Here is a 25,706-nt window from a genome sequence, read left to right as displayed (position 1 = left end):
GTGTGTGTGTGTGTGTGTGTGTGTGTGTGTGTGTATGTGTGTGTGTGTTTCCAGCCTGGAATATCATTTTGGAAAAGAACATCCTGGTAAAAGCACAGGATTGGAAGTCGGAGATCCTAGGTTCTCTGTATGACTTGGAGAAATCTCTTTCTGAATCCAGAACTCAGTTTCCTCTTTTGAAAAAATAAAAAAGTTGAGCTAGATCCTCTCTGAGAGTCCCCGCCAACTCTAAATCCTATGAATATCTTGGAGTGGGGAGGAAATCACTGCCATGTTATCTCAGCTGTAAGCCCCTCACCCAATAGAATCCTCTGTGCCGGATCTTGGGGAACTGAGGGGGCTGCCTCCTCCCCCTCCTGCACAGGAGAAGGGAGGTACCCGCTTCCCTCACCAACCACTCTGGGGCCTCCCCATTTCTTCTTCCTTTTCATAGCCCTGTTCCTGCCCGCCCGCCGTTTGTAGTTATAGAGCTGGGCCTCCACAGAGTAATTTACTAGCAGAATCTCTCTCAGAATACAGCTTGAAGCCGAGCTGTAAAAACAGCTGAGGGTGTAAATAATTCATGCAGACAATATGACTTTTTTATGTAAATTCGGTGCATTAACCCTCTATTATAATGATGGACGACAGATATGGGCGACGTTGCCTTGGTAAGAGCTAATGGATGGCCGCCATAAATTCACAGCACATTTTATTGTGTTGCTAGAAATTGTGCCTTCCGGCAAAGCTGTTTACTTTTATGTAAAACTCTAGGTTCCCTAAATATTACAAATATTTTACATCCGGCTCCTCAGCATTTGGGCGCAGGGCACAAATCAAGCTTTCTCCATGTGAGTTGTAATTAAAGGTTTGTTGTTGTTTTTTTTCCAGGGACAATTATCTCCAACTATAAAAAGAAATATTTTTCCTCCCTTTAGATATTCCGTCATTGACTTATTAACAAATCCTTTGAAGAAGGAAGGACTACGGAACCTATCTCTCAATATTGCCACCGTGGATCTTGGCACCAGGCAGCTGGGAGGGAGAAGGGAGAACTGGGGGGCAAGATCCTGGTAACTGACTTTTATGTTTGTTGTTGCTTATGCTTATTTACACATATTATATCCCTGCCGCCCCTCTCAGGCTTCCCCCCTCCCCAACCTTGTTTTTTATAGTCACAGTTATGGAAAAGAGTCAGAAGACTTAGATGCATAATGACCTTGCCTTTCCCTTGCTCCCCAGACTTGGTGGAGGTGATCATCCCTTCCCTGACCCTCAGCTTCCTCTCTTTTATAATGAGGATGTTGGCTGCTGGACTAAATAATCTCTGAGAGCCCATCTAGCACCAATATTCTATATTCTGACATACTACCTTTAAAAGTTCTTTTGAAGTCCCTCCCAACTTTAATTCTATGTTCTAACACTCCATTTTCTAATCTTTTTTAAATTCTATTTTAATTTTTTAATTAAGAAAAATCTACCTTCTTTTCAGCCTTAACACCATATGTTTTAACACTGTATTCTCAAGTCCCTCCTAGTTCTAGTAGTCTTTGTCCTAGGTTCTAGAATTCTGTTCTAACCTTTCCAGTTGTAATCTTTTACATCCTGATATTTTCTCTTCCAAGATTTCTTCTAGATTTAGCCTTTTGTGTCCTCAGCCCTCATATTCTCTGTGCTTAATATGCCTTCCAGCTCTCAGTTTCTGTCTGTTCTAAGTTCTAACGTTCCATACTCTGATTCCATCAAGATAATATTTTTCCCATCTGCTTCATTGAGAACCAGGTCCTTCCGAAAGAATACAATCTGTCTCTTCTTCCAATGGACAACTCATCTTTCTCAGGTCTGGATCATATCCCAGGGCTGGGGTAAAAGCTGTTTTCCCCACCCAAGCCCCAAGCCCCCTCCATGGCCCACAGCCTCAAGAACTAAAATCCCATTTTTGTTCTTCTATGGATCCTTTTAAAATCTCCAGCCCTGGAAATGCCCTTTTCCCTCTCCTACCCCTCTCCACAACTCCCCACCCCCACCCCCTGCCTAGGCTGACGGTCGTCGGGGATACCGTCCAACTTCTGCCAGGGACCAAGGAGAGAGAAGTATGACAAGAGTCATTTGTCAGACACAATGCCGTGGCTTCTCCCGCATAGAGTCACACCAGCCTGTAATGAAAGGAGGCAGCTTCTGGAACAGCCAGCAGCTTTGAAAAGAACACTCACACTTGTTTATTGTTGTCATTAATATTAATGGTGGATCCCGTAAATATTCACATAATTGGATTAATATCATTAAGGAATGCTGAGATCTCAAAGCACTTCTAATTATGCATTTAATTAGGTATTTCAACCCTGTTGGACGGCTTGCCTGTACCCTAAACCACACTGTTGTTGTCCATCTTCCAAATCTGCCGCCCCCTTTATGCTTTTGTCTGTGGCTGTCCAGAGGATGGTATGTTGTCCAGACAAGAAGGCAGGACCCCCAGGTTGCGATCTTCACTCCGGCACTGACTTCCTGTGTGATTTGCAGCAAGTCATTCTCTTTCTCTGGGTCTCAGTTTCCCCACCTGCCAAAATGATGGGGGGAGGGAGGAGGGAGAGATTGGTCCCTTGGGGTTTTCTAAGGCCCTTTCCATCTCTGTTTTTCTGTGTTCTGTGATTCTCCCGAGTCTCTTCCAGTTCTAAATCTATGATCCTCTGGTTTTCTCAGGCCAAAGCAAAGCCTGGATTGTGACTGCCTAAATCCATGGAGTTTTATCACAGAGGAGGCTGGGGGATGGGAGAGGCAGCGCCAGGGGCATTTATTTGTTCCTTCAGCTCTGATACATCTTTTTCCTCATGTAGCGGTGCGATGCGATGAACAGAGCCTCCATTTGGAGTTCAATGACCGGCTTTCCTCTCTTTACAACTTGTGCAACTTTGGAAAGGTCTTGTCCTTCTCTGTGACTCAGTTTCCCCCCCACGCCCTATTAAAATAAAATGAAGCTGGACTCAGGAGCACAGTGGGGTGGAACGGGCATTGGGCCAATATTAGAACCCGGTCTCTGACGCTTACTCTTCTGATGACCTGGGCTGGTCTATTCTTTCCTGTCTCAGAGCCTCGGTTTCCTTATCTGTAAAATCAGGCAGTGGAACTGCTCTCCAAGCTCTAAATCCTCTGCTTTGCACTCCGGCCACAGAAGTGGCTCCAAGTTCTACGTGAAGGTTTCCAACTGAGATAGCTCAAGTAGAAGAAACATTATATTTTCCCCAAAGGCCCTAATTTCCTGAAGAGTCAATAAAAGACACGTCGTGTGATAGAAGGGAGAGGGGGGAGGGAGCCACTTATTAAATAAAAGCAGAAAGCAAAGAAAGACCTGTTAATGACATCACTCTTCTCACCAGCCTGTCAATTTTCGGAGAGTAATAAGAGGATGGCTAACAGGTTAATTGCACATAAACCGATTTAATAAGCGGACTTATTTGACTCTGTAAGCCTCCGTGTCATTGTTTCCCATTCTAGGAGATGGGTCTGGCGGAGACCGCCTCGAGTGGGAGCACAAAGGCCACTAGAGCACGAGAGTCCCGGGGTTCCAAGCTCGGCTCCTGCCAATTTCGCAGCCGCGGGACCTTGCCCCTCTGGGTAGCCTCGCGTTCCTCATCTGTGAAATGGGGGCTGTGACCCCCACCCACGGGACCCGCTGCCCTCCCAGGGTTCTCCGGAGTCAGGCACGAGAACGGATATCACCACAAAGTGAAACGCTTTTGTTGGGAGCGGCGCGGGGAGCGCCGAGGCCCTCGTCTCGGGGTATTGCCTTCCTCGCCTGAGCCTGCAGCATCGGCTGCGATTTCTAAATTGGGACTTTCGGATTTTGCACCTTATTCTTCTGACATGCTTTACTGCCCCGAAGCCACTTTGCAAAATTCATCGCGGCTTTCACATGCTCCGCTGCTTCCTGGGACCAATTCAATCTCGAACAATAGCCGCGTGAGCGGAGGAATAGGGGAATGGTACACTGGAGAGGCGGCGGGGCCCGGCAAGGCGGGGGAGCCTCCGCGACCCGCGGCGCACAGCAACGGGCGAGCGCGGGAGCCGGCATGAAAAAACATGAGCTCGCCGCTCGTCCCCGCCGCCGCCGCCCGCGCCGCTGGGAAGGCCGCTAGTGGCCCAAGGGCCGGGGACAGGCGGCCGGCCGCTCGGGAAGCCGGGACAAAGCGCTCCCGAGAACCGAGCTCCCCGGGGTCACCCCGCCGGGGACAGTCCCGGGATTTTAAATCGGAACAAAGAACGCCGGAATGGGAGAAAGAAGGGAATATAGGAGAGGGAAAGCCGGGGCTTGGGACTCGGGATGTCGGGGCTGGGAGAACCCTAGGACGCATATTAGAACAAAGCCGTAGGACTTCAGAGCCGAGAGTATGGAAAATTAGGGGGGAAAGGAACAGAACCTACTGTGTGCAAGACACTCTCCGAATACTAGCTCATTTAATCCCATGGACAATTCTAAAACCCTGAGTGGGAGGTCAGAGAATATGAGAGAGAGCGTCAGGGCTTGGGACTCGGGATGGCGGGCTAGCAAGACCCTAGAACACACATACTAGAACAGAGTCTATAGGGTTTCAGAGCTGACAGGGACTGGGAGTATGGAAAATGAGGGGGAAAGGAAATCATTTCATCCCATGGACAATCCTGAGTTTTAGATACTCGCATCATCTCCATTCTACAGATGAGAAAACCGAGGCCTGCTGTCTCAACTTCTTTTGTCTATTAACAGAACTGATTGCAACAGCAATCCAGAGGGGGTTTGGAGACTGGAAGAGAGATCTATGTATTTTGTGAATTGCCAAGAGCTGCAAGACTCAGGTGTCTGTTAACACCATTGCAGATGGATTCTGAAGTTCTGAATACAGACTTGCCTGAAGTCTCACAGCTAGTAAATAGCACAGCCAGAAATCAAACCTAGATTATCTGAATCTAAATTCAGGATTTTTTCTACCTGACCTACCTTGCTCAAGTGTCTTTCAGAGGTCTAACCTAGATTTCTGAGCCCTGAGGCCATTCTTGAGGAGTTTTAGACCCATGTCTGAAAGAGAAAAAATTTGGTCTTCAAGGGGAGCCTGCCCCACAGTCCCAGAGCTGGCAGGCTAAGGCCCTTCTTTCTCCTGCCAGGCATTTCACAGACACACACACACACACACACACACACACACACACACACACACACACTGTGACGTGGGTCAAAGGGAACTGTCTATTGGGGTGGGGGAAGGCCTGTCTACAGTCCCTCGGAGCGTTCACATTTTTGCAGCTAGGGAAGGAAGTTGACATGTTAGCCAAGCTATGACGGTGTTTTGCATAAATGCTAATTTATTAATTACCATTTACGAAGAGATGCAATTAAAAAAAGTTTAAATTTTTTGCTTCAAAATTAGTGAAGCAGATGCCCCCCTCCAGTCTGTCACAAATGGGTAGTCTAGGCAGGAAGCTGCCATGAACCCCATGTTCCCACCACTCATCTGAGGTCAGAAATAAAGCACCTGAGGAGAAGCATCTTAGTCTGATGAATGAGTGCTTGGCTGGGAGTCTGAAAACCTGGGGGTGGATCCTAAGGCTGCTCCTAGACTGATGGGTAACTGTAGAAAAGCCCCTTTCCCTTTCAGTTCCCTCCCGTGTCAAATGTGAGTGGGGGACTAAATGATCTTAAAGTGACTTTCAGCTTATATGAACTGGTTTTCACCTTCTTTTTGTATTTCCAGTGCTTGGCACATAGTAAGTGCTTAATAATGCTTGTTGATTGACACCCACAAAAAGTTGGACCTCACGAAGGAAACCAAGTCACATATACACACAATTGGTAGAATGGGCTAAGAATCCAGAAGAGGCTCAAACAAAATTCTCAGGTGGGGCAAATGGGGATGGGAGAGAGAGGGAGGGGGAGGTCTCGTGGAGGAGGTAGATTTTTAACTGCCATTTGTGACTATGGAGACTTGGGTGAGGAAAAGGATCAACAGAAATGGTCAAATAGACCCAGCATGACTGAAAGAGCCTCCAGACACCCCAAAGGCTCTCCAAATTTCTGCATTAAAGAAGGGAAACTCACAAAGTCAGCAAAGGACTCCAGAGCACTCTGCCTCTCCTCCCTTAAAAAAAAAAAATACCCTGTAGAAGGTATGTAGAAGGTATGCTTTTCAGCAACTCATCTGCTTGTAGAAGAGTCAGCTTTTTACCTGACTGTGATTTAAACCCAGAGAAATACAAAAAGCAATGAAGAGAAAACCTGAAACAGGGCTGGAGGGGGCAGTTCCTGCTGTCCACATCTCCCTGCTTTCTTGGTCCAGCAGCAGAAAGACTGCACCAACAGCCCCTGAATTTTTGGACTGTGGGACTGAAACTTATTTATTTTGCATGTAGCCAAAGATTAGGAAGTTGCCAGCACTTGCTGACATCACTGCAGCTGGATTCTAAGATTCTGGATACTTATCCACCTAAAGCTTAGGTCTGACTTTGTTCTAAGTTATCTTCTGCCTCTGACATCCTTTGTTCAATATGCTATGTTCACTCTCATTCTATGAACATTCTATCTTCTGTGTGCCAAGATCTCTTCCAATAATAACAGCCAGGATTTATATAATGTTTAAGGTTTTTAAAGCATTATATATACATATATATATATATATTTATTCTTTCATTTGATCCTCTCAACCACCTTGATAAGTAGGTGTTATTATTAGCCCCATTTTACAGAAGAAGAAACTGAGCCATGGCGCATCTAGGTGGCTTGTTCAGGGCCTCAGAACTAATGTCTGAGGCAAGATTTGAATTCAAGTCTTGTTGTCTTGTTGACTCCAGGGCAGCTAGGTGGCACTGTAGTGCACAGAGTACCATTCTTGGAGTCTGAAAACCTAAGTTCAAATCCAGCCTGACACTAGCTATTGGCCAAGTCGCTTAACTTCTGTTCCTCAACGGTAGAATGGGTATATTAATAACACCTATCTCCCAGGATTGTTGTAAGGATCAAATGAGATATTTTTAAAGCACTTAGTACGTGACACATAGTAGGCTCTTAATACAGGCTTATTTCCTTCTTTATATTCTATGGTCAATGAGTCTTTCCCCTGACCCACCTCATCTCTGCCCCTCCAACGGAGCCCAGTATAGCAGGAACCAAGGAAGGGCAGGACTGGTGATGAGGACACACTTTGATGGTGGCTTGGCTGCCCTTTCTAATTGGCCACAGTCTGGTTTCTTTTTTAGCTCACTATCTTAATTTCACTGGACTCAGGAAAACTGATAGCCAGGGGAGGCTCAGGGGCCTGTGTCCCTCAGGAAAATGTGCTGCAGAAGCCACAGTTACCCCTGGTGAGGGGGTGGGGAAGGAATGACCAGAGGAAGTAGAGGGTCTTTGGGTCTGGGGAGGGACTCACCAAGGACTTCAGGGGCTCTGAAGTCGTCAGAAGGGAGCAGTGGGTCCCCACAGTGACCAAAGCTCCCTTTGTCCCAAAGGTCAGGAGCACCCAGCCAGCTGTGGGGGAGTTCCGCTTCCCCCTCCCCCAGCCCACGGCCCAGATGTGCGTGTTTGCACAGCCGATGGGGTATACTGAGGGGGCCTTGTTAAGCAGGATGAAAGCGGGGCTTGTGGACTGGCTGTCGGCCTCCTCCCCACACCCCCATCCCCGGCCCGCCCGACTCCATGACACACATCCAGGAATGCTACTGCCACTGGATGGATGGAAACCTGCTCCCCCAGGCTCTCTGACTTTCCCTTTCATTAGAGCAGCCTCTCCCTTCCATAGGAAACACATTTTACAGATCAAGAAAGTGAGTCCCAGGAAAACCAAGTGGTTTGCCCAAAGTCACCTAGCTAGTAGTGCCTGAAGTAGGATTCAGATTTAGGTCTTTCTAGCATCAAATCCAGAGGAAGAGAGAGAATCATATATCCACAAAAACCAACTTAGAAATCGTGTAGTCCATACTAAAACTGGGACAGGGCAACTGGTACTTTTCCCCAAAGGCAAATTTTTAAAGGATATCAACATTGTCGACCAGGAGCTCTTCCTTCCCTGCATACCCTATCCTTCCCTACAGTAACAGTAGCTTATAGAATATAGGCTAAAATATAGAATATTCTACCTTCCCTTCCAACACTTTAGAAATGTCACTGAGTCCCAGAAACACTTCTCCTCCCTCTTCCAATATGGAGATACCTCCAAAGGAGCCTACCTCCACCTCACTTGCCATTTGTCCCAGGTGCAGAAATTTCTATTTGCATTGTTTTATGGAGAAGGAAACTGAAATACAGAGAAAGGAACAGGGCTTACCCAAAGATACATATCAAGTGAAAAAGCTGAGGGAGAATTTGAACATAGACCTCTTGACTCCCAGCAGTTTTGTTTTTGCAATACATTAAATGAGCCATGGCCTAGAGTTGAAAATCACAAAGAAAAAAAAATGTGGGCTTAATATATTCATTAATAATAACAATATCAACTACAACCAACACTTATATTATTTAACATCTATAAATAGCACCCTCTACAACTGTGTTATAAGTCCTATAGAAATAGTAGTATTTCCCAAATTGATATTCAGAAAGGTGCAGCTTACTTATTCAAAGGCACTTGGCTAAGGTGTCAAAGCTAGGACCAAAATTCCAGGGCCACACTGAACTTACTATAATGATAATAATAGCACTTTACAATAATAAATACTTCTTACAATAACCCTGTGAGGTAGGGATTGTTATTACCATCATTTTGATAGATGGGAAACTGAAGCTGAGATTTTTAAGTGACCTGCTCAGGGTCACACAACTGATAAATATCGGAGGCAAGATTCAAGCCCAGAGCTCTATCTACTCTACCACCTAGCTGCCTCAACAATTAGAGCTTCCCCAAAAATGTTGTGGAAGTAATGAGCTTCCCGTCACTGGGAGTATTTCAGTGAATAGAAAGAGGTCCTCTGAAAGATTGAAGGAATGGGGAAGTGTAAATTAGAAGTCTCTGAAGACCCTTGCTTTTCAGGTTCCTGATTCTGCTGAGTCCATGAGTTTGTTGAATGAAAAATGCCCTTTTTAGATATATTTTATGAGTGATACCCCATAGACCTCCTGTCGGTATCAGTGGCTCATCATTCTCTCCCTCCAGTGATGAGAGATCTGGGAAACTGAATGGGCTCTAGCCTGGGTTATGCCTTGGCTCGTTTACCTCTGTTAGCAGGAAACAGTGTTGGGGCTGAGCTCTTGAGTCTGGAGGCATGGTCTTGCCTTAATGAAAGAATAATAACAGTTCCTATTTCTAGAGTCTTTTAAAGTTTACAAAGTGCTTTGTGCCCAACCACCCAGTGAAGGAAGGAATACAAATTTGTGGAATAACACAAAGAACGTTAGACAGAATGAGACATATATTTTTTAGACATGGTCAATGAGGGAATTTGCTTTGCTTGACTATTCATATTTGTTATGAAGGTTTTGTTTTGCTTTGCTTTTTCCAGTAGGAGGTTGGGAGATAGGAAACAGAGGAAATAGATCTTTATTTCAATTTAAATTTAACTTCAAAAAAACAAAAATAGATTTTTATTTCGATTAAAAATTAAACAAACACATTGAATGAAAATAAGCTAGTGATTAAAAATTAAACAAACATATATGTAGAATAAAAAAAGAAAAATTTTAAATAAATATATATGTAGAGTAAAAAACAAGAGCTATCCTTAAAAAAGAGTTATCCTAAAAAGAAAAAAAGAAAAGAAAAAACAACAACATTAGACTAGCACTCAGGAGGCCTGGTTGGACCACTTGTTGGCTACCAGACCCAGAGCAAAGAATTTTGTTTGTCTGAGGCTCTACAGGGAAGTTACAAAACAGAGAAGCATTCTTGTATTACCTACCTCCCAGTGGGGAGAGAAGTGCTTTGTAAAACTTAGAGCTCTATAGAAATAAAAATTATTTTTATAAATGAGGAAACTGAGGATACGATCATGAATTTAGAGCAGGAAAGAACCTTAGAGGTCATCCAATCTGCCATGGGTTTTTTTTTTTAACAAAGGAGAAAACCAGGGCCTAGAAAGATAAAATAATTTGCTCAATGTTATACATGGAAAATCTGGAATTTGAACTAGGTTCTCTGACTCCAGATTCAGCACACCATTCCACTGAATAACATTGCTTAATAGGTTAGTTAAGTGCCTTTCCCATGCCCCAAATCATACACTTATAAGCACTGGATCTTGGATTAGATCTCAGTTCTCCTACATTCCAAAGCCAGTGCACTTGTCTTCCCTCCTGGCCAACTTAGACTAGCCTTCCACATTTCTATTCTTGGCCACAAGACTCACCACAGATGTGGGTTTACAAACTTTCTTCTCTTATTGGAGAATGATCTCCTGAAAAAAGGAAAAGACTTAAAGGAACATGATCACTACCTTCAGTGATCTGAAGAGCTGTCATTTCTGACTTGACCAAGAGAGAAGTTTTGAAAGCAAAAAATGTTCTCCAAATTGGCCTGAGAATCACAAGAGGAATGAATCTAAGGGACTAAAAGATTCTAGTTTGAGTAGCTGATATTGCTGAATTTTACACATGGAAAGAATCGGCCCTATCTACATGTGTTTGTTCAGTCATTTTTAATTCCTGTCTGACTCTTAGTGATCCCATTTGGAGTTTTCTTAGTAAAGATACTGGAGTAGTTTTCCATTTCCTTCTCCAGTTCATTTTACATACAAGGAAACTGCGGCAAACATGGTTAAAGTGACTTGCCCAGTGTCACATAATTAGTGAGTGTCTGAGTCTGAATATGAACTCATGAAGATGTGTCTTTAGGCCCAGCACTTATATGTAGAAAGTGTATAAAGCCAAACCTAAGTCAGACACAGGCACAGTACACTTTTCATTCACCAAACCCACGGACTAAGCAGAATCAGGAACTTCCATTTTATACATCCCCTCTCCATCAGTGTTTGAGAAGACTTGTTCATGAAGGGGGCAAAGACACATATAGAAATGGGGCAGGGTATTGAAGAAGGGGTCATATGAGCTCACAGTGGCAGATTCAATTCAACATTACTTAAGCTCTTGCTATATGCAGGGTCTTTAGTTCCTTCAGTGTTAGGGACACATGGGGACATATATATACATATATATATATACATATATATATATATACATATATATATGAAAGCTAACACAAATCCCTGCCCTCAAGAAGCTTATCTTCTACTGAGGAATACAACAAATGAGAAGTGTGATGGGGATAAAATATTCTAGAGAAATCTGAGGAGCATGGAAGGAAGATTTCTACAGATAGAACTAAGATGTTGGAAGGAAGGAATATTAGTATAGCATTCCTCCCTTTCTAAAACTGCTGAGCAGCTCCTCAAAATCCCTAGCCCAAAGCCTCCTTTTCTAAGTCTTCTCTGAACTCAATCCTCCTCCTCTCCCATCTCCACAGTAAGGATCTTTCCATTCACATTTCACTTAGTCTCTACTTTGTCATTCTCTCATAAACTTATCCTTTAATACTATGTATCATAGTTCTGTTGGGAGACTGTGAGCTGCATGAAGGACTGCACAGAAATACACAGTCTTTTACACAGAGCAGGTGCTTCATAAATGTTTGTTATTGCTGCTGCTGATTTCCTAGGATGAGGGAAAAGGAGGGAGGTGGGGAGCTTGACCTGTGAATCTATATGGAAAAGAAGAACTTGACTAGGAGATAGTTAATCATTTCTATTGGGTTGAAACAAAGTGTGCATGGTATATAGATAAGGTCAGATTAGAAAGGTAGGTTGAAACCAGATTGTGGAGTGCCTTGAATGACAGGCTAAGGGATAAATATTTTATCTTAGGAAATCTTAGCTATGTGACCCTGGGGAAGTCACTTAACACCAATTGCCTCAGGGAAAAAAGAAAGAAAGGAAGGAAGGAAGGAAGAGAGAGAGAGAGAGAGAGAGAGAGAGAGAGAGAGAGAGAGAGAGAGAGAGAGAGAAAGAAAGGAAGGAAAAAAGAAAAATAGGAAGTCACTGATGGTTGTTTTGTTTTTTGAACAAGGGAGTGAAAAGACCAGAGGCACTGTGCTTACAGAATTAATCAATCAATCCATATTTATTAAGTACCTACTATGTGCCAGGCACTGTGCTAAGCACAAAACCCAGCAGTTCTCTGTTCTTCCACAATTGTTTGTCTTATTTTATCTTTATCCTTCATTCCTTAGTAAAGCTTTTTAAATCTAAACATATCTCTGGTAGATTAAGAAGAATCTTGTCAATTTGAATGAAAATGTAATTCTTTTGTGAATTTCCTCTTCTTCCAACTTCCTTTTTTTGTAATGGCACTATCATCTTCTCAGTTAAACAAAATTCTCAACCTTGGAGTCCTGTCTGTAGTCATTTTTTACTTTCCTTCTTCCTCATCCCCATTGTTTAATCCTGCAAAAAGTCCTGTCCATCCCACTTTCACATCTCCATTCCATTTACTCCAAGGCCAGAAGCCTAATCACCCTGACCTATTGTAATATCTTCCTGCTTCAGGAGTGTGCTGGAGCCAGAACTAACCAGCTTGTTAAAATCTTAGTGAGCAATTAAGAAGCAAACAATCACTACAAACTGGGCTTGGTTTATTACTTTTTCAATTGTCTAGGCTTCAAAAAATGCTAATACTGAAGGTTAAATGTAAAAGTGTGTGTGCATACATGTTTTCCCCTGGAAAACCTGATTGTTAAACATTTACCAGCATACTCCTGCCCTACCTCTAGCTATTTTCCTTGCCAATTCATCTTCTATAACAATTTTCAAATTAATCTTCCAAGCTACAAGTAGAACCATATCACTCCTTCATTCAGAAACCTTTAGTGGCTCCCTATTGCCTCTCACTTAAGAAGTAAACTCTTTAACCTGGTCTTTAAGGCCCTCCCCAACATGGTTTTAAACTACCTTTCCAGATTATACCAGTCAAATTGTACTATCTATTCCCTGAATTCTACCTGACATATCCCACTTCCAAACACTTGTACATACTATCCCTCTTATACCCAGAATCCTTTCCATTTCTGCTTGTAGCAGTCCTCCCCCCCATACCTCTTCCCATTTTAGCCCTTCCTTTCCTGTAAGGCCCAGCTTGAAAACCGATTCCTCCATGAAGTTTTCCATGAGTTTTTCCCCATTCCTCCCAGCTGAAAGTGATCTCTTCAAATTTCCTTAGACCATTTTGGTCTCATGAACGACATTCCAGAAATATTCCCTGATGACCAGTCTTACTCACAACTTCCAACTTCCATGCTTTTGCATAAACTATGCTTCAAACATGCTTTCCTTCCTTGTCTCCATCTTTCAAAATCCTTCTCTTTTTTTGGAGACTCAGCCCAGCTGCCCTCTCCTCCGTTAGCTGAAAAATATCTTCCTTCCATATTTTCCTAGAGAAGCTTGCCTCAGTCTTTCTTTTGCTCTTTCATATACCCTCTTTTGTAGGAGTAATAATTACCTACGTACATACATTTTCCACTACCTCCAAGTAGAATATTAACTCTTTGAGGATAGGGACTGAGTTTTGTTTGTTTGTTTTTTAATTTTTGTATCCCCAGCACCAAAGACAGTATTTTAGACTTAACCCTTTTAAAAAAATTTGTTGAAATGAACTGAACTAAATGGGAAGAGAAGGAGTGGCAGATCTCTTATGGGAAGGAGCTTTTAATTTCATTTGTTTCTGACCTCCTCAAGGAATAAAGAACCCTCTGTAGATTAAAGTAAGCTAGACAGCTGTTGTTCAGGAAAAATAAGCATAGGTTTTAGTTATGCTGTTCTAGAAAGAGCATTGAATTTGAAGTCAAGAGAGCTGTTTGAATCCCCACTCCACCACATACTAGCTGTGCAACAAGTCATCTTACCTTTCCAAGCCTCAGTTTCTTTATTTGTCAAAATAAGGATACTATAATATCTGCAATGTCTTCCTTAAAAAGCCATTACAGGAACCACTTGAAATGTGTTTTCTTAGATGGAAGGAGCTATCTAAATGTTAGACAATACTATTTTCCATACACTCACATTGTGTTTTGATGACCCCGAGTTACAGAAAGCAGCCAAAAGGGAGCTCTGGAACGTTTGGATAAGGTGCAGTCTTCAGTGAGAAGCAACTTAGCGAAACTAAGTGAGGCTTGTAGTCAGAAACGGCCACACGATTCTGTATTTTGGCCACAACAGTTGATAAAGGGCATCTATCTAACTAAGCAGGTAAGTGGTACAGTGGAATATCACATTTGCCAACTGTGTGACTCTGGGTAAGTCGTGTAGTCCCTCCCTATTTGCCTCAGTTGTTCATCTGTAAAATGGGGACACAATGGAGAAAGAAACGGCAAATATTCCAGGTTCTTTACCAAGCAAAGCCCAGGAACAAATCCATGGGGCCCCTTAGATTCAGACACTGAACAACAACATCTATTAAGTTATTGAAGGAGCTGAGCTCCCTATCGACAGCGAGAGTTCCGTCCTTCTTCTTCCCCTCAAGATCACAAACCAGAAGTGAGGAGAATCTGGGTTTAGCTCACTGGCTGCGCAAGGTACAGGCAAGTCTCTGCACCAATCTGAGCCCCAGGTTTTTATTCTGACAGGACGATAACGCTATCTGTAATATTTACCCCACATGGCGCCTGGGAGGATCGAATGAGCTCATGGATGCCAAGAGCTCGGGTAAAAGATGCGCTCTTCTTAGGAAGCAGTTTGTTAGGGGCCTCAAGGGGTAGAGGGAGGAGACTTTCTCCTCCTAAACTAGAGGCCTAAACTGACGCAACATCCCACCCCCACCCCCGAGGTCTGCCAGGACCTACCAAAGCCCTACCCCACCCCCAGCCCGCCAGAATCGGGAGCCCTCTCGCCACAGCTCTGGAATCAGGCAGGGCGGGACCTGTGGGAAGGGCAGCCACCCCCTCCTCAGCCCAGCCCCAGCCCCCAAGCCTCAGAGTCCCCCCACCCCGGGCGGGCCATGAATCCACTTCTCCATTTAATACCCTAAGTAGTGCACTCTGCATATGAGAAACCGCAGTGTTATCAGAAAGCATTTCAAAAACATATGTTTCGCCGAAATGTGTTGACAACTGCAGAAGCCAAGTTTTTGTGAAGTCTCAGGAGTTTAGCCATGACAAGCAGTATTAATGAATGGAATTAATTAAAAAGCATTTCCAGATGAAGAGGGTCTGCGGCGGCCCGCGCGGCTCCATACATTGGAGGGGGAGGGGGAGGGGAGAGGCGCATTATCATCCAGTCATTTGTAAGGAGAGAGTTTGCCTTCCGAGACCCCCACCTCGGGCCGGGCAGCGCTGGCAGCAAGCCCCTCCACTCCTCCTCCCAGTGGGCTAGCAGCGGGACAATGGGGTAGGGGGTTGGAGAGGAAAGGAGCCTAAGAAGACTGGGCGGAGGCAGAGCTTGGGGGGGGGGAGGGGGAATGCTGCAGACAGGGAGTCTCATAGCCTCCCTCTACTACCTCTCCCCACTTCTCCGGGGGTCAACGTCGGGGCCCGCCCCACCCCTCCATTGCCCTGGCCTCTTTATTCAGTTCCCCAAGTCCCCCCTCCAGATCTTTCTTCCCCACTCGGTTTCATCTCCTCCCTCTTCCCCTGCAGGTCTCCTTTCTTTCTCTTCCCCTTCTCCCCGCCCCACACTTACCCCTCTCTCCCCATTCCCTTCCAGTTCCTCGCTCCGTTCGCATCCCAGCTCCTCCCTCCCTCCCCCTCTCTCTACCCACCAGCTCCTCTCCTGATCCAGCCCTCTTCCCCTTTCAGTGGCCCTCTCCATGGGCCCTTCCCGCTCCACTCCCTCTCCCTTCTCTCAGTTCTCCCCAGAAGCCCCAACATCTCCTTCTCTCCCAACGCCCGCACCCCAGCTCGGGGCACGGCAGTTTCCCCGCACCAGCAATCCGTGAAGCCCCTGAGTTCACTGAGGGTTTGGGGAAGGGAGAGTTCTCGAGAAGCAAAGAGCGACCAAAGAAGGCGAAGGTGGGGGGCGGGGAGGGGGGGGTGGAGAAGCGGGAAGAAGCAAGGAGAGGGGTTGGGCCCCGCTGTCAAACGGAAGGGGGAAAAGAGACAGGAGGAGGAGAAAGCTGAGCTAAGCTGCCCCTTCTGCTGCAATTTTTTCCTGAGTCGATTGCAGCCACCGGGGCAGGGCCTGCATCCAGGAAACACTCCAAAGCTGCCCTGAAAATGTAGGGCAAGGGTCTCTCTGGATGTAGAAACCCGGGGCACCGAGAGACTGGGACTGAGGTCTTCCAGGTAAGGGAGCCGCAGGCTCTCTCCGGCCTCCTGATGAATACACTCCTCTCCCTCTTTTCTTGCCACTTATCTTTTTCTCCTCTTTCTCTTCCCCTCCTCACTTTCTTTCTGATGATTCCTAGTTTCTCTGCTTCTCCTTTCTCCCAATCCCCATGTCTTATCACTGCAGTAGATGACTTAGTGAGGAAAAAGAAAAGAAAAAAAAAAATGTCCAGTATTGGGAATGAGAAAAGCTTGATTCTAGTCCCCACCCAATCACACTACATGTAGGTAACTCTCTTTGTGACCCTGGGGCAATTACTTTCTCTCTAGACCTTAATCTCCAAATCTGTAAAATGAAGCACAAAATCCAATGATCTTCAAAGTCTCTTCCACCCTAACATTCTCTACTCTGACATATCAAAATAATAATAGTTTACATTTATGTATTGCTTTAAGTTTCTACAAAGCACTTTCTGTATTGTAAGGGTCATTTCGTCTGTAACTTTTATGACCTATAAAATCCCTTTGGGTTTGAAGTCTATATATATATATATTTTTTTTTTAAATTTTAAAGCAGAGCCTTTTTTATTCTTTTTTTTTTTCAGTTCCTAATTCTCTCCCTTCCCCTATTCCCTACCATTGAGAAGGCTTAAAAAAAATTGCAAATATGAAGTCATGCAAAACAAACTTCTGCCAATGGACAGAAAATAATCTAAGTGCTCTTCTACATCAAGCATTCTGTTCTAAGTTCCTTCTAGAGCAAATATTTTATAATCAAAAGTTTCTTAAAGTCAGACATAATATGTTCTGAGGATAATCTTAAATCAAATATTCTAGGTCCTAAATTCCTTTCCAGCGGTAATATTCTCTGTTCTCCCAACTGTGATATTGTATATTCTAAGGTTTCTTTCTCTCAGCTCTCCCATTTTATGTTTTAAGATCTTTCCTAGCACTAATATTTTATAATCTCAAGGATCCTCCAGCTCAAACATTCTCTATTCTAAGGGTACTTCCAGCTCAAACATTCTAAGTTCCAGGCTGCTAAATCCTGCTCCGACCAAGACTGCACTTTAAAATGAGAAAGGGATTCCTCTCCCACCAGCATGCCTTGCCCCACATCACCATGGACAGAGGATGAGGAGAAGGTTATATATACTCTCCTGGAAATTTGCCAATAGTTCCACTTGACTTCTGATGTAAGAGCAACCATTGCCACCTCTAGCAGCTTACCAGGTCATCAACCCAACAGAAAGAGGAACCTCTCTCTCCAAAAGAACAACAGGGTACCTGGTAGGACAAGAAGGTCCCTATGAATCAGTCTTGTTCAAAGCTATTCTCTGCTGTTGGTATTGCTATTTGGAGAGGTAGCTTATAGCCCTAATGGGACCGTTGCTGCAGGATGTTCATTAGAAATGGCAATCCTGTTACCCAGCCTCTCCCTCCAGCCCCCACACATCAATATTTAATTTAATTATCCATGTTGTGGTGCAAGTCACATCTGATTTAGGGGATAACCATACTTATTTAGTAATGAGAGATAGCATGTCCCAACTGTCACCTCTTCTACTGGGAGTCAGTAAAGACACTCGTAGAATGTCAGAGCCCAGAGAGACCTTAGAACACAGAACATAGAACTGATCTTTAGAACACAGAATATTAGAAATGGAAGGGACCTTATTACAGAGAATTCCAGAACTCAGAAGAGACTTAAAAGCATAGATTGTCAAAACTAAAAAAGTACTTCAGGGATTATCTTATCTAACCCATTCCTTTTACTGACAAGGAATCTTGAGATCCAGAAAAGGAATACAATTTGCCAAAGCTTACGCAAAATATTAGCAACAGATTTGGGGTCTCCCAACTTCCATGCCAATGTTCATTCTAATATTATAAATTTACATGTGTTTTACATACATATATTTACATATATAAGTATATGTATTTGTGTGTGCGTGTATATATTTGTATATAAATATATGTATTTGCTGCATGTGTGTATATATTTACATGTATATGTGTGTATTTTGTGTATGTATGTATTTGCATGGGTGTATATATTTATTTGTGTGAATGTGTGTGTACTTGTGTGTATGTATTTGCATGTATATATGTGTGTGTTTTATATGTGTGCGTGTATATACACATGCATGTCACCTGCCAATGAGGAAGTTGAGGTTTTCCATACCTTGCCACTCCAAAGACTCCTTAGGATGCCGAGAGCACCTCCTTCCCCAAAAACCTCAAACCAGTCATGGACTATTAGAGACTCCTAAATTTAAGCTTGTTTTACAGAGGAGAATACCAATACCCAGAGAAGGGAAAACATCTGCTTAAGGTCACACAGATAGTGCCTTAACTGGATTTTCTGAATCCTGGTTGTTAGTCAATATTGGAGTTTCAAATAGTACCAAAGAAAGAAAGAAAAACTCTACTCCTAAGGCTGACCTTAAGGGCTTCCAAAGGAGTACAGTCTCAGGGAAAGCTCCAGAGAGAGTCACTTAAACCTGTAGTTCTCTACAAGGGCTCAGTTTGGGAAGGTAAGGTCAGATATTGGCTAGGGTTCTCTAATCTGAGTTCCTGTAGCCTTAATGAATGGCATAAAAAGACATCTCCACTTTTGTTTCTGGCCAGGATGAATAATTTACATGTCTCATCAGTGTCTCCTTCATCCTAGAGGAACTGGGTGGAGTGGGGGAGGAGTTCAAGTCAATGGGTTGTGAGAGGTCCTTTGTCCCTGTGCAATGGTTCCTCTCTGTCATTTCCTCTCTCTGTATCACCAGCACAGTGACTTACATATATTTTCAAACTTGATCAGATCCCCAATTCCCTACTCTTGTGTCCATCTCAACCCCTCCATATTTTTATGGCGCACATGAACCATGCCTTGTGTTTTTGTGAAGGTTCTAAAAATCACATAATTTCAGAATAAGTCAAGGAGTCTAATCTTGATCACATAGCCCATATCTGACCAAGAATCCCCCTTTCAATAATCTATTTATCTTTTCTTGTTATCTAGTCTTTTCTTGAAGGCCTCAAGTGAGAGGGATCCACTAGTCCCAAAGTAGAACATTCTGCTTTAGGACAAGCTTTTATTGTTAGGAAGTTTTCCCTGCCTTCAATCCTAACTTTGCCTCTTATGACTCCCACTACTTCCTTCTGGGAGAGAGCAGAGAATATCCAATAGTTCTTCCACATGTCAGTCCTTCCAAAGGAATCCATTCAATTCCTTCCAAATCAACATTTGTTAAGCACCTGCTATGTATAAAATATAAATACTTGAATATAGTTATTATATGCATCATATATTATTTTTTCTCCAGACTAAACATCCCCTAATCCTTAAAGATAGCTTCTTATGACATGGCCTCAAGGCTCTTTGACATTCTGGTCACCTTTTCTGGGCAATGGCCAACTTATCCTTTCAAAAATATACCCAGAACAATAAGAAACCATCCAAACAGAACTCACTCAGTGTACTAAAGACTTCCAACTAATTCTTTTAGGATTTCATATAACACATGAGCTGCCAATCTGCTGCCTCATATTATTGCTTTGATAGAGTAGGAGTTTCTTGAGGACAGGGACTGTTTCATTTTCTCTTTGGCTACCCAGTGCCTAGCATATAATAAGCACTTGGTAAATGCTTGTTGATTGGTTGATTGCATGACCTGTCTACTACAAAATCACAGAATCTCAGGAATGGGAACCATCAAATCCAATTTCTATCTGAGGAGGAAACCATCCCTACAGCATCTTTAGCAAATGATCATTCACTTCCCTTGAATAACTCATTTGATGGAATCAGCTCACTATCTCTTAACAAAGCTTTTTTCACTCTAGAAGAGCTCCACTTGACCTGAAGTTTTTCCTTAAATTATATAAATACTCTCTCCCCTTTTCCTAGTTCTGCTCCCTGCTACCTCTCTTGCACATGATCTTTTCTCCATGCTAACCATCCCCTTGTTTTTCAATCATATGTCATGCTCACCACCTTACAAACTAAGTCAGAAAACCATGGCTGTGGGCTAAAATGAAACTGGATTATGATGGGAAAATAGAAACTTTAGCTTCAATCTTGGTATGTACAAAATGTAGGTCTTGCCCTTCTGCAAATCCTTACTGCCTGAGCCCTTCCTGAGATGCTGGAAAGCAGGGAGGGCTTATAGAACATAGAATGTATAAGACTGAGGGAAACATAAAACAGAATATCAAGATATCAGATAACTTAGAAAATAGAATACTTAACTAAAAGGGATCTTAGATTACCAAATTTGAAGCTTCAGTGGTCTAGGTGTACCAGATTTAAAACTATATTATAAAGCAGCGGTCACCAAAACCATTTGGTATTGGCTAAGAAATAGACTAGGTGATCGGTGGAATAGGTTAGGTTCACAAGACAAAATAGTCAATAACTTTAGTAATCTAGTGTTCGACAAACCCAAAGACCCCAGCTTTTGGGATCAGAATTCACTGTTTGACCAAAACTACTGGAAAAACTGGAAATTAGTATGGCAGAAACTAGGCATTGACCCACACTTAACACCGTACACCAAGATAAGGTCAAAATGGGTTCATGATCTAAGCATAAAGAATGAGATTATAAATAAATTAGAAGAGCATAAGATAGGGGGCAACTAGGTGGCGCAGTGGATAGAGCACCGGCCTTGAATTCAGGAGGACCGGAGTTCAAATCTGATCTCAGACACTTAACCCTTCCTAGCTGTGTGACCCTGGGCAAGTCACTTTACCCCAGCCTCAGAAAAAAGAAAAAAAGAAGAAGAAGAAGAAGAGCATAAGATAGTTAACCTCTCAGACCTGTGGAGGAGGAAGGAATTTGAGACCAAAGAGGAACTAGAGATCATTATTGATCACAAAATAGAAAATTTTGGTTAAATCAAATTGAAAAGCTTTTGTATAAATAAAACTAATGCAGACAATATTAGAAGGGAAACAATAAAGTGGGAAAACATTTTACAGTCAAAGGTTCTGATAAAGGCCTCATTTCTAAGATATATAAAGAATTGAGACTAATTTATAAGAAATCAAGCCATTCTCCAATTGATAAATGGTCAAAGGATATGAACAGACAATTTTCAGATAAAGAAATTGAAACTATTTCTAGCCATATGAAAAGATGTTCCAAGTCATTATTAATCAGAGAAAGACAAATTAAGACAACTCTGAGATACCACTACACACCTCTCAGATTGGCTAGGATGATAGGAAAAGATAATGTTTAATGTTGGAGGAGATGTGGGAAAACTGGGACACTGATACATTGTTGGTGTAATTGTGAATACATCCAGCCATTCTGGAGAGTAATTTGGAACTATGCTCAAAAAGTTATCAAACTGTGCATACCCTTTGATCCAGAAGTGTTACTACTGGGCTTTTATCTCAAAGAGATCTTAAAGAAGGGAAAGGGACTTGTATGTGCAAAAAATATTTGTGGTAGCTCTCTCGGTAGTAGCTAGAAACTGGAAACTTAGTGGATGCTCATCAACTGGAGAATGGCTGAATAAATTATGGTATATGAATGTTATGAAATATTATTGTTCTGTAAGAAATGACCAGCAGGAGGATTTCAGAAAGGCCTGCAGAGACTTACATGAACTGAGAAAGGCCTGGAGATCTCTTCAACAGTGAGATGAACCAAATCAGTTCCATTTGTTCAATAAAAAATAGAACCAGCTACACTCAGCGAAAGAACTCTAGGAAATGAGTGTGAACCACTACATAACATTTCCAATCCCTCTGTTTTTGTCCACTTGCATTTTGATTTCCTTCTCAGTTTAATTTTACATTTTTTCAAAGTCCAATTCTTCTTGTACAGCAAAATAACTGTATGGATATGTATACATATATGGTATTTAACATATACTTTAATAAATTTAACATGTATTGATCTATCTGCCATCTGGGGGAGGGAGTGAGGAGAAGGAGGGGAAAAGTTGGAACAGAAGATTTTGCAAAGGTCAATGATGAAAAATTACCCCTGCATATAGCTTATAAATAAAAAGCTATAATTTAAAAAAACTTGAAGTTTCAGAGTTAGATAAAATCTTGGAACATTAAATATAGAAAACTAGACTAGATTCTAGAACATAGAACACAGAATATTAGAATTGGAATGGATTTTGGCAAATTGAAGATAGATTGTTAGAGCTGGAAGAGATTTAGAACATAGAATATCTGAGTTAGATTAGATTTTCAAACATTTATCATAAACTATCAGATTTGGAAGTGGAAGGGACCTTTATATATAGGATGGCCTTCAGTTTGCCAAGGTCCTTCTTAAAATGTGATGGTTAAAATGGAGCACTATAGTACAGACATGACCTGGCCAGGGAAGTGGAAAGCAAGACTATCACCACTCATTCTGAATCACAATCTCTTTTAATAGACTCTGACAATGAACTCTTCTAGCTATTCTATCACCTTGTTAACTAGAACTAAGGAAATGTATGCCCTTTGTCCAAGAGCTAGCCTAGCTAGATGCAAAGGGACTCATTAGTGAAAATCATTTACTATGATATTAAGGAATCATGAGCCATAGCAGTGGCTGGAGCTCCCATCCTGATGAAATCATATATTTTTGAGGAAGTAGTTGCAGTTCATTTATAGCATTTTGTAAACCACTTTTTTTCCCAGCATCCCTGTGAAGTAGATTCTGTAAATATTGATATCGCCATTTAAAACATGAGAAAACTGAAATTCGTATAGAGGAAATGACAACTAATAAGAAGGAGAACCCAAGCTCCAACACAGGTGTCCTGTCCCCAAATCCAAGGTTCTTTCCACTGTGCCAGACTAAGATGGTATATGGCATAATGCCTTGTGGCGTCAACAAGGTGCCCACAGAGCAAGCACCTGACTCACATGGCAGGAAGAGATGTTGATGAGCAAGTGCACCTGGACCCCTAGTCTTTAGAACTGGGACTGAGCAGACTCATGGTCCAGAGAATTTGATTCTTGGTCAGCTCAATCCTTAGTTTTCATGAAGACAGTGACAAACTGCCAGGATATAGATTGATGCAATCAAACTCAACCCAAACTTGCAGCACAGAATGACTGCCATCATCCATCTGCAGTCTCACATCTGTTCACAGTGATGTCCATTTGCAGAGTAACATATGTCTATAACAGCATCTGTCCACAGAATGAGGTCTATCTACAGTGTGGACTTGTACTTCAATGTGTTTTCTATCTTCAGGGAAACATCTGTCCACATGGTGGCTTGTGTTTGTTGTGTGACATCTTTCTGCAGGGAGAATATCCACCCTTGGAGATGTCTGTCTTCAGAAGGATGTCCATCCACATTGTGTCATCTGTCCACAGGGGAACATCTGTCTACAGTATGACATCTGTCTGCAAGGGAACATGTGTCTACAAGGAATGACATCTGTCTACAGGGGAACATCTGTCCAGAGTGTGACAACTATCTGTTAGGGGTTATCTATCTTTAAAATGATTTCTGTATGCAGTGTGACATCTATCTACTGAGGGGGAAGGGGAAGAGAAGACATCTGCCCTAGTGAAGTCTGTCAACAGAGGCACGTCTGTCCTGGTATGACATCTATACCCAGGGGAAAATCCATCCATAGCACTCTGCCTGTCCCTTGTGTGACTTTCTGGCAGTAGTATTTTGCCTAGGCTTCTGCTAGTCTCAAGAGGATCCCCTGAAGCAGGATGTGTGACCTCTTGCAAACCAGATGTTTGTACCTGAGGCCAGACACATCTGTTTCTTCTGCTGTGCAAGTAAAAGCATAGGGAGGCCCAGGAAAAGGGGGAAGAAAGGGTAGATGCATGTCTCTTGCTTGTAAAAGGTTGCTGCTTATACATCTGAAGTATCCAGTCATAGCAATGGCCTCCAGGCTGTTTGGAACCCAGCCAATGGGAGTCTCTTTGATCTCTGTACCTGCTGAATAAAGCTGCTTCCCCTCCATCATGGGCTGTTCTCATTCAGTATCTTCTGATTTTAGACTCTTAGAATGTTTTTGAGAACTCAGAGACTCTATAATCCAATTCCCTACCCATTTTACAAAACAAGGAATGGAGACCAAGAGAGAAGAGACTTGTGTAAGGTGACACAGGAAAAGGCAGAAGCATGACTGATACCCAGGCATCACTACTCTTGGTCCCATGTTCCTTCCACTACCCCATAATGTCTTTCTAGCCCCTTCCCACAATGCTTTCAGGTCCTGCTTCTTCATGGGTGACTGGCCTTTCTTAGCTCTTCACCATGCTAATCATCACCTCAAAGAGTAGGGAAGCACCTATAAGCAGAGAAAGCTGAGGAAAAGGCATCCATCCCAACCAGAGGCCACCAAAAAAAAAAAAGCTAGGAGTTAGGGACAGAGTTTTAATCTGGATGTCAACACACAAGGTATCAGACCTGTCTCAGTCATTGTTCTCCCATAGAAAGTGGTACATTCTCTCTATTTCCCTCCTTCAATGAAGCTGTAGGAGAAGGCTTTGAACAAGTTGGGGGAAGAGCCCTTGGTCGAATGTGGGCTCCCAGTAAAATAGAAATTATACAGATGTGCCAAAACAATATAACAACATCTGTAGAGTGACATATCAATATATGCAAATACAAATATAAACTGAATTCAAAATTGTTGAGGGGACATAGAGTTAAAGGCTTATATGTGATTAATTAGGGAATTCTTGGAATGTCAAAACTAGAAGTATTTCAGAACATAGAAGAACTCGCAGAGATCTTGGAACACAGAACATCAGCACTAGAAGTACAATATACAGTGTCAGAACCAGAAGCAACCTTAAAACAAAGAATGTCAAAGTTGAGATGTGAACATAAAAGGTCAGTTCAGGAAAGGACCTTAGAATATAGAATTCAGAGCTTAAAGGAACCTTTTTTGTAATGTTGTTCAGTCATTTTAATCATGTCTGATTCTGTGTGACTTCGTTTGAAATTTTCCTGGCAAAAATACTAGAGTGGTTTACCATTTTCTTCTCCAGATCATTTTACAGATGAGGAAACTGAGGCAAACATGGTTAAATGATTTATCCAAGATCACATAGCTAGTAATTGTCTGAAGTCAGATTTTAATTCATATCTTCCTGACTTCAGGCATGGCACTCTAGCCACTGTGTTACCCAGCTGCCCTATTGGAGGAACCTTCAAATATAAAAAATAAAATTTCATAACTGAAAGTTAGAGTACAGAACATTAGAGTTGAAAGCAATCTTGGTGACCACCTAATTTAAGCCCTCCTTTTACAGAAGAGGAAGCTAAGATCTCAAGAGGAAAAATCCTGTAATAAATTGATGGCTACTTAGCCCAATTTTGAAGCCCATTATGTTTATCAGATTCATAGGATAAGGATTTTGGCCTCCCTTATGGACAGAACTCTTACTACTAACCTCTCTTTCACAAAGCTATATACCTTCCTAGATTACTCAATTCCATGCATGTCTGTGATTCAGAGAGCTTCTACTTCATAGAAAGGCCTGGTTTCCACATTCAGTCGCCTCTGTGATATTGTGACATCTGTCACTCCCAGATTG

At 42.6% G+C, this 25,706-nt stretch overlaps 1 long non-coding RNA gene across 1 annotated transcript in view; it reads right to left on the bottom strand.

The window, feature by feature from the left end:
• The window catches only part of LOC141563730 (uncharacterized), a 59,302-nt gene extending 43,664 nt beyond the window's left edge, over positions 1 to 15,638 (bottom strand). Inside the window, exons 1-2 of the long non-coding RNA XR_012488490.1 lie at positions 15,592 to 15,638; positions 2,344 to 2,536 (exon numbers count right to left, since the gene is read on the bottom strand). This is a non-coding gene — a long non-coding RNA (uncharacterized LOC141563730). The remainder of the gene's footprint in view (positions 1 to 2,343; positions 2,537 to 15,591) is intronic.
• Positions 15,639 to 25,706: the final 10,068 nt, after the last annotated feature.

Source organism: Sminthopsis crassicaudata, chromosome 3 (genome assembly GCF_048593235.1).
Source record: "Sminthopsis crassicaudata isolate SCR6 chromosome 3, ASM4859323v1, whole genome shotgun sequence".
In the NCBI taxonomy this organism is placed as follows: domain Eukaryota; kingdom Metazoa; phylum Chordata; class Mammalia; order Dasyuromorphia; family Dasyuridae; genus Sminthopsis; species Sminthopsis crassicaudata.
Note: the sequence above shows the minus strand (reverse complement) of the source record. Positions and strands in the feature narration are given on the sequence as shown.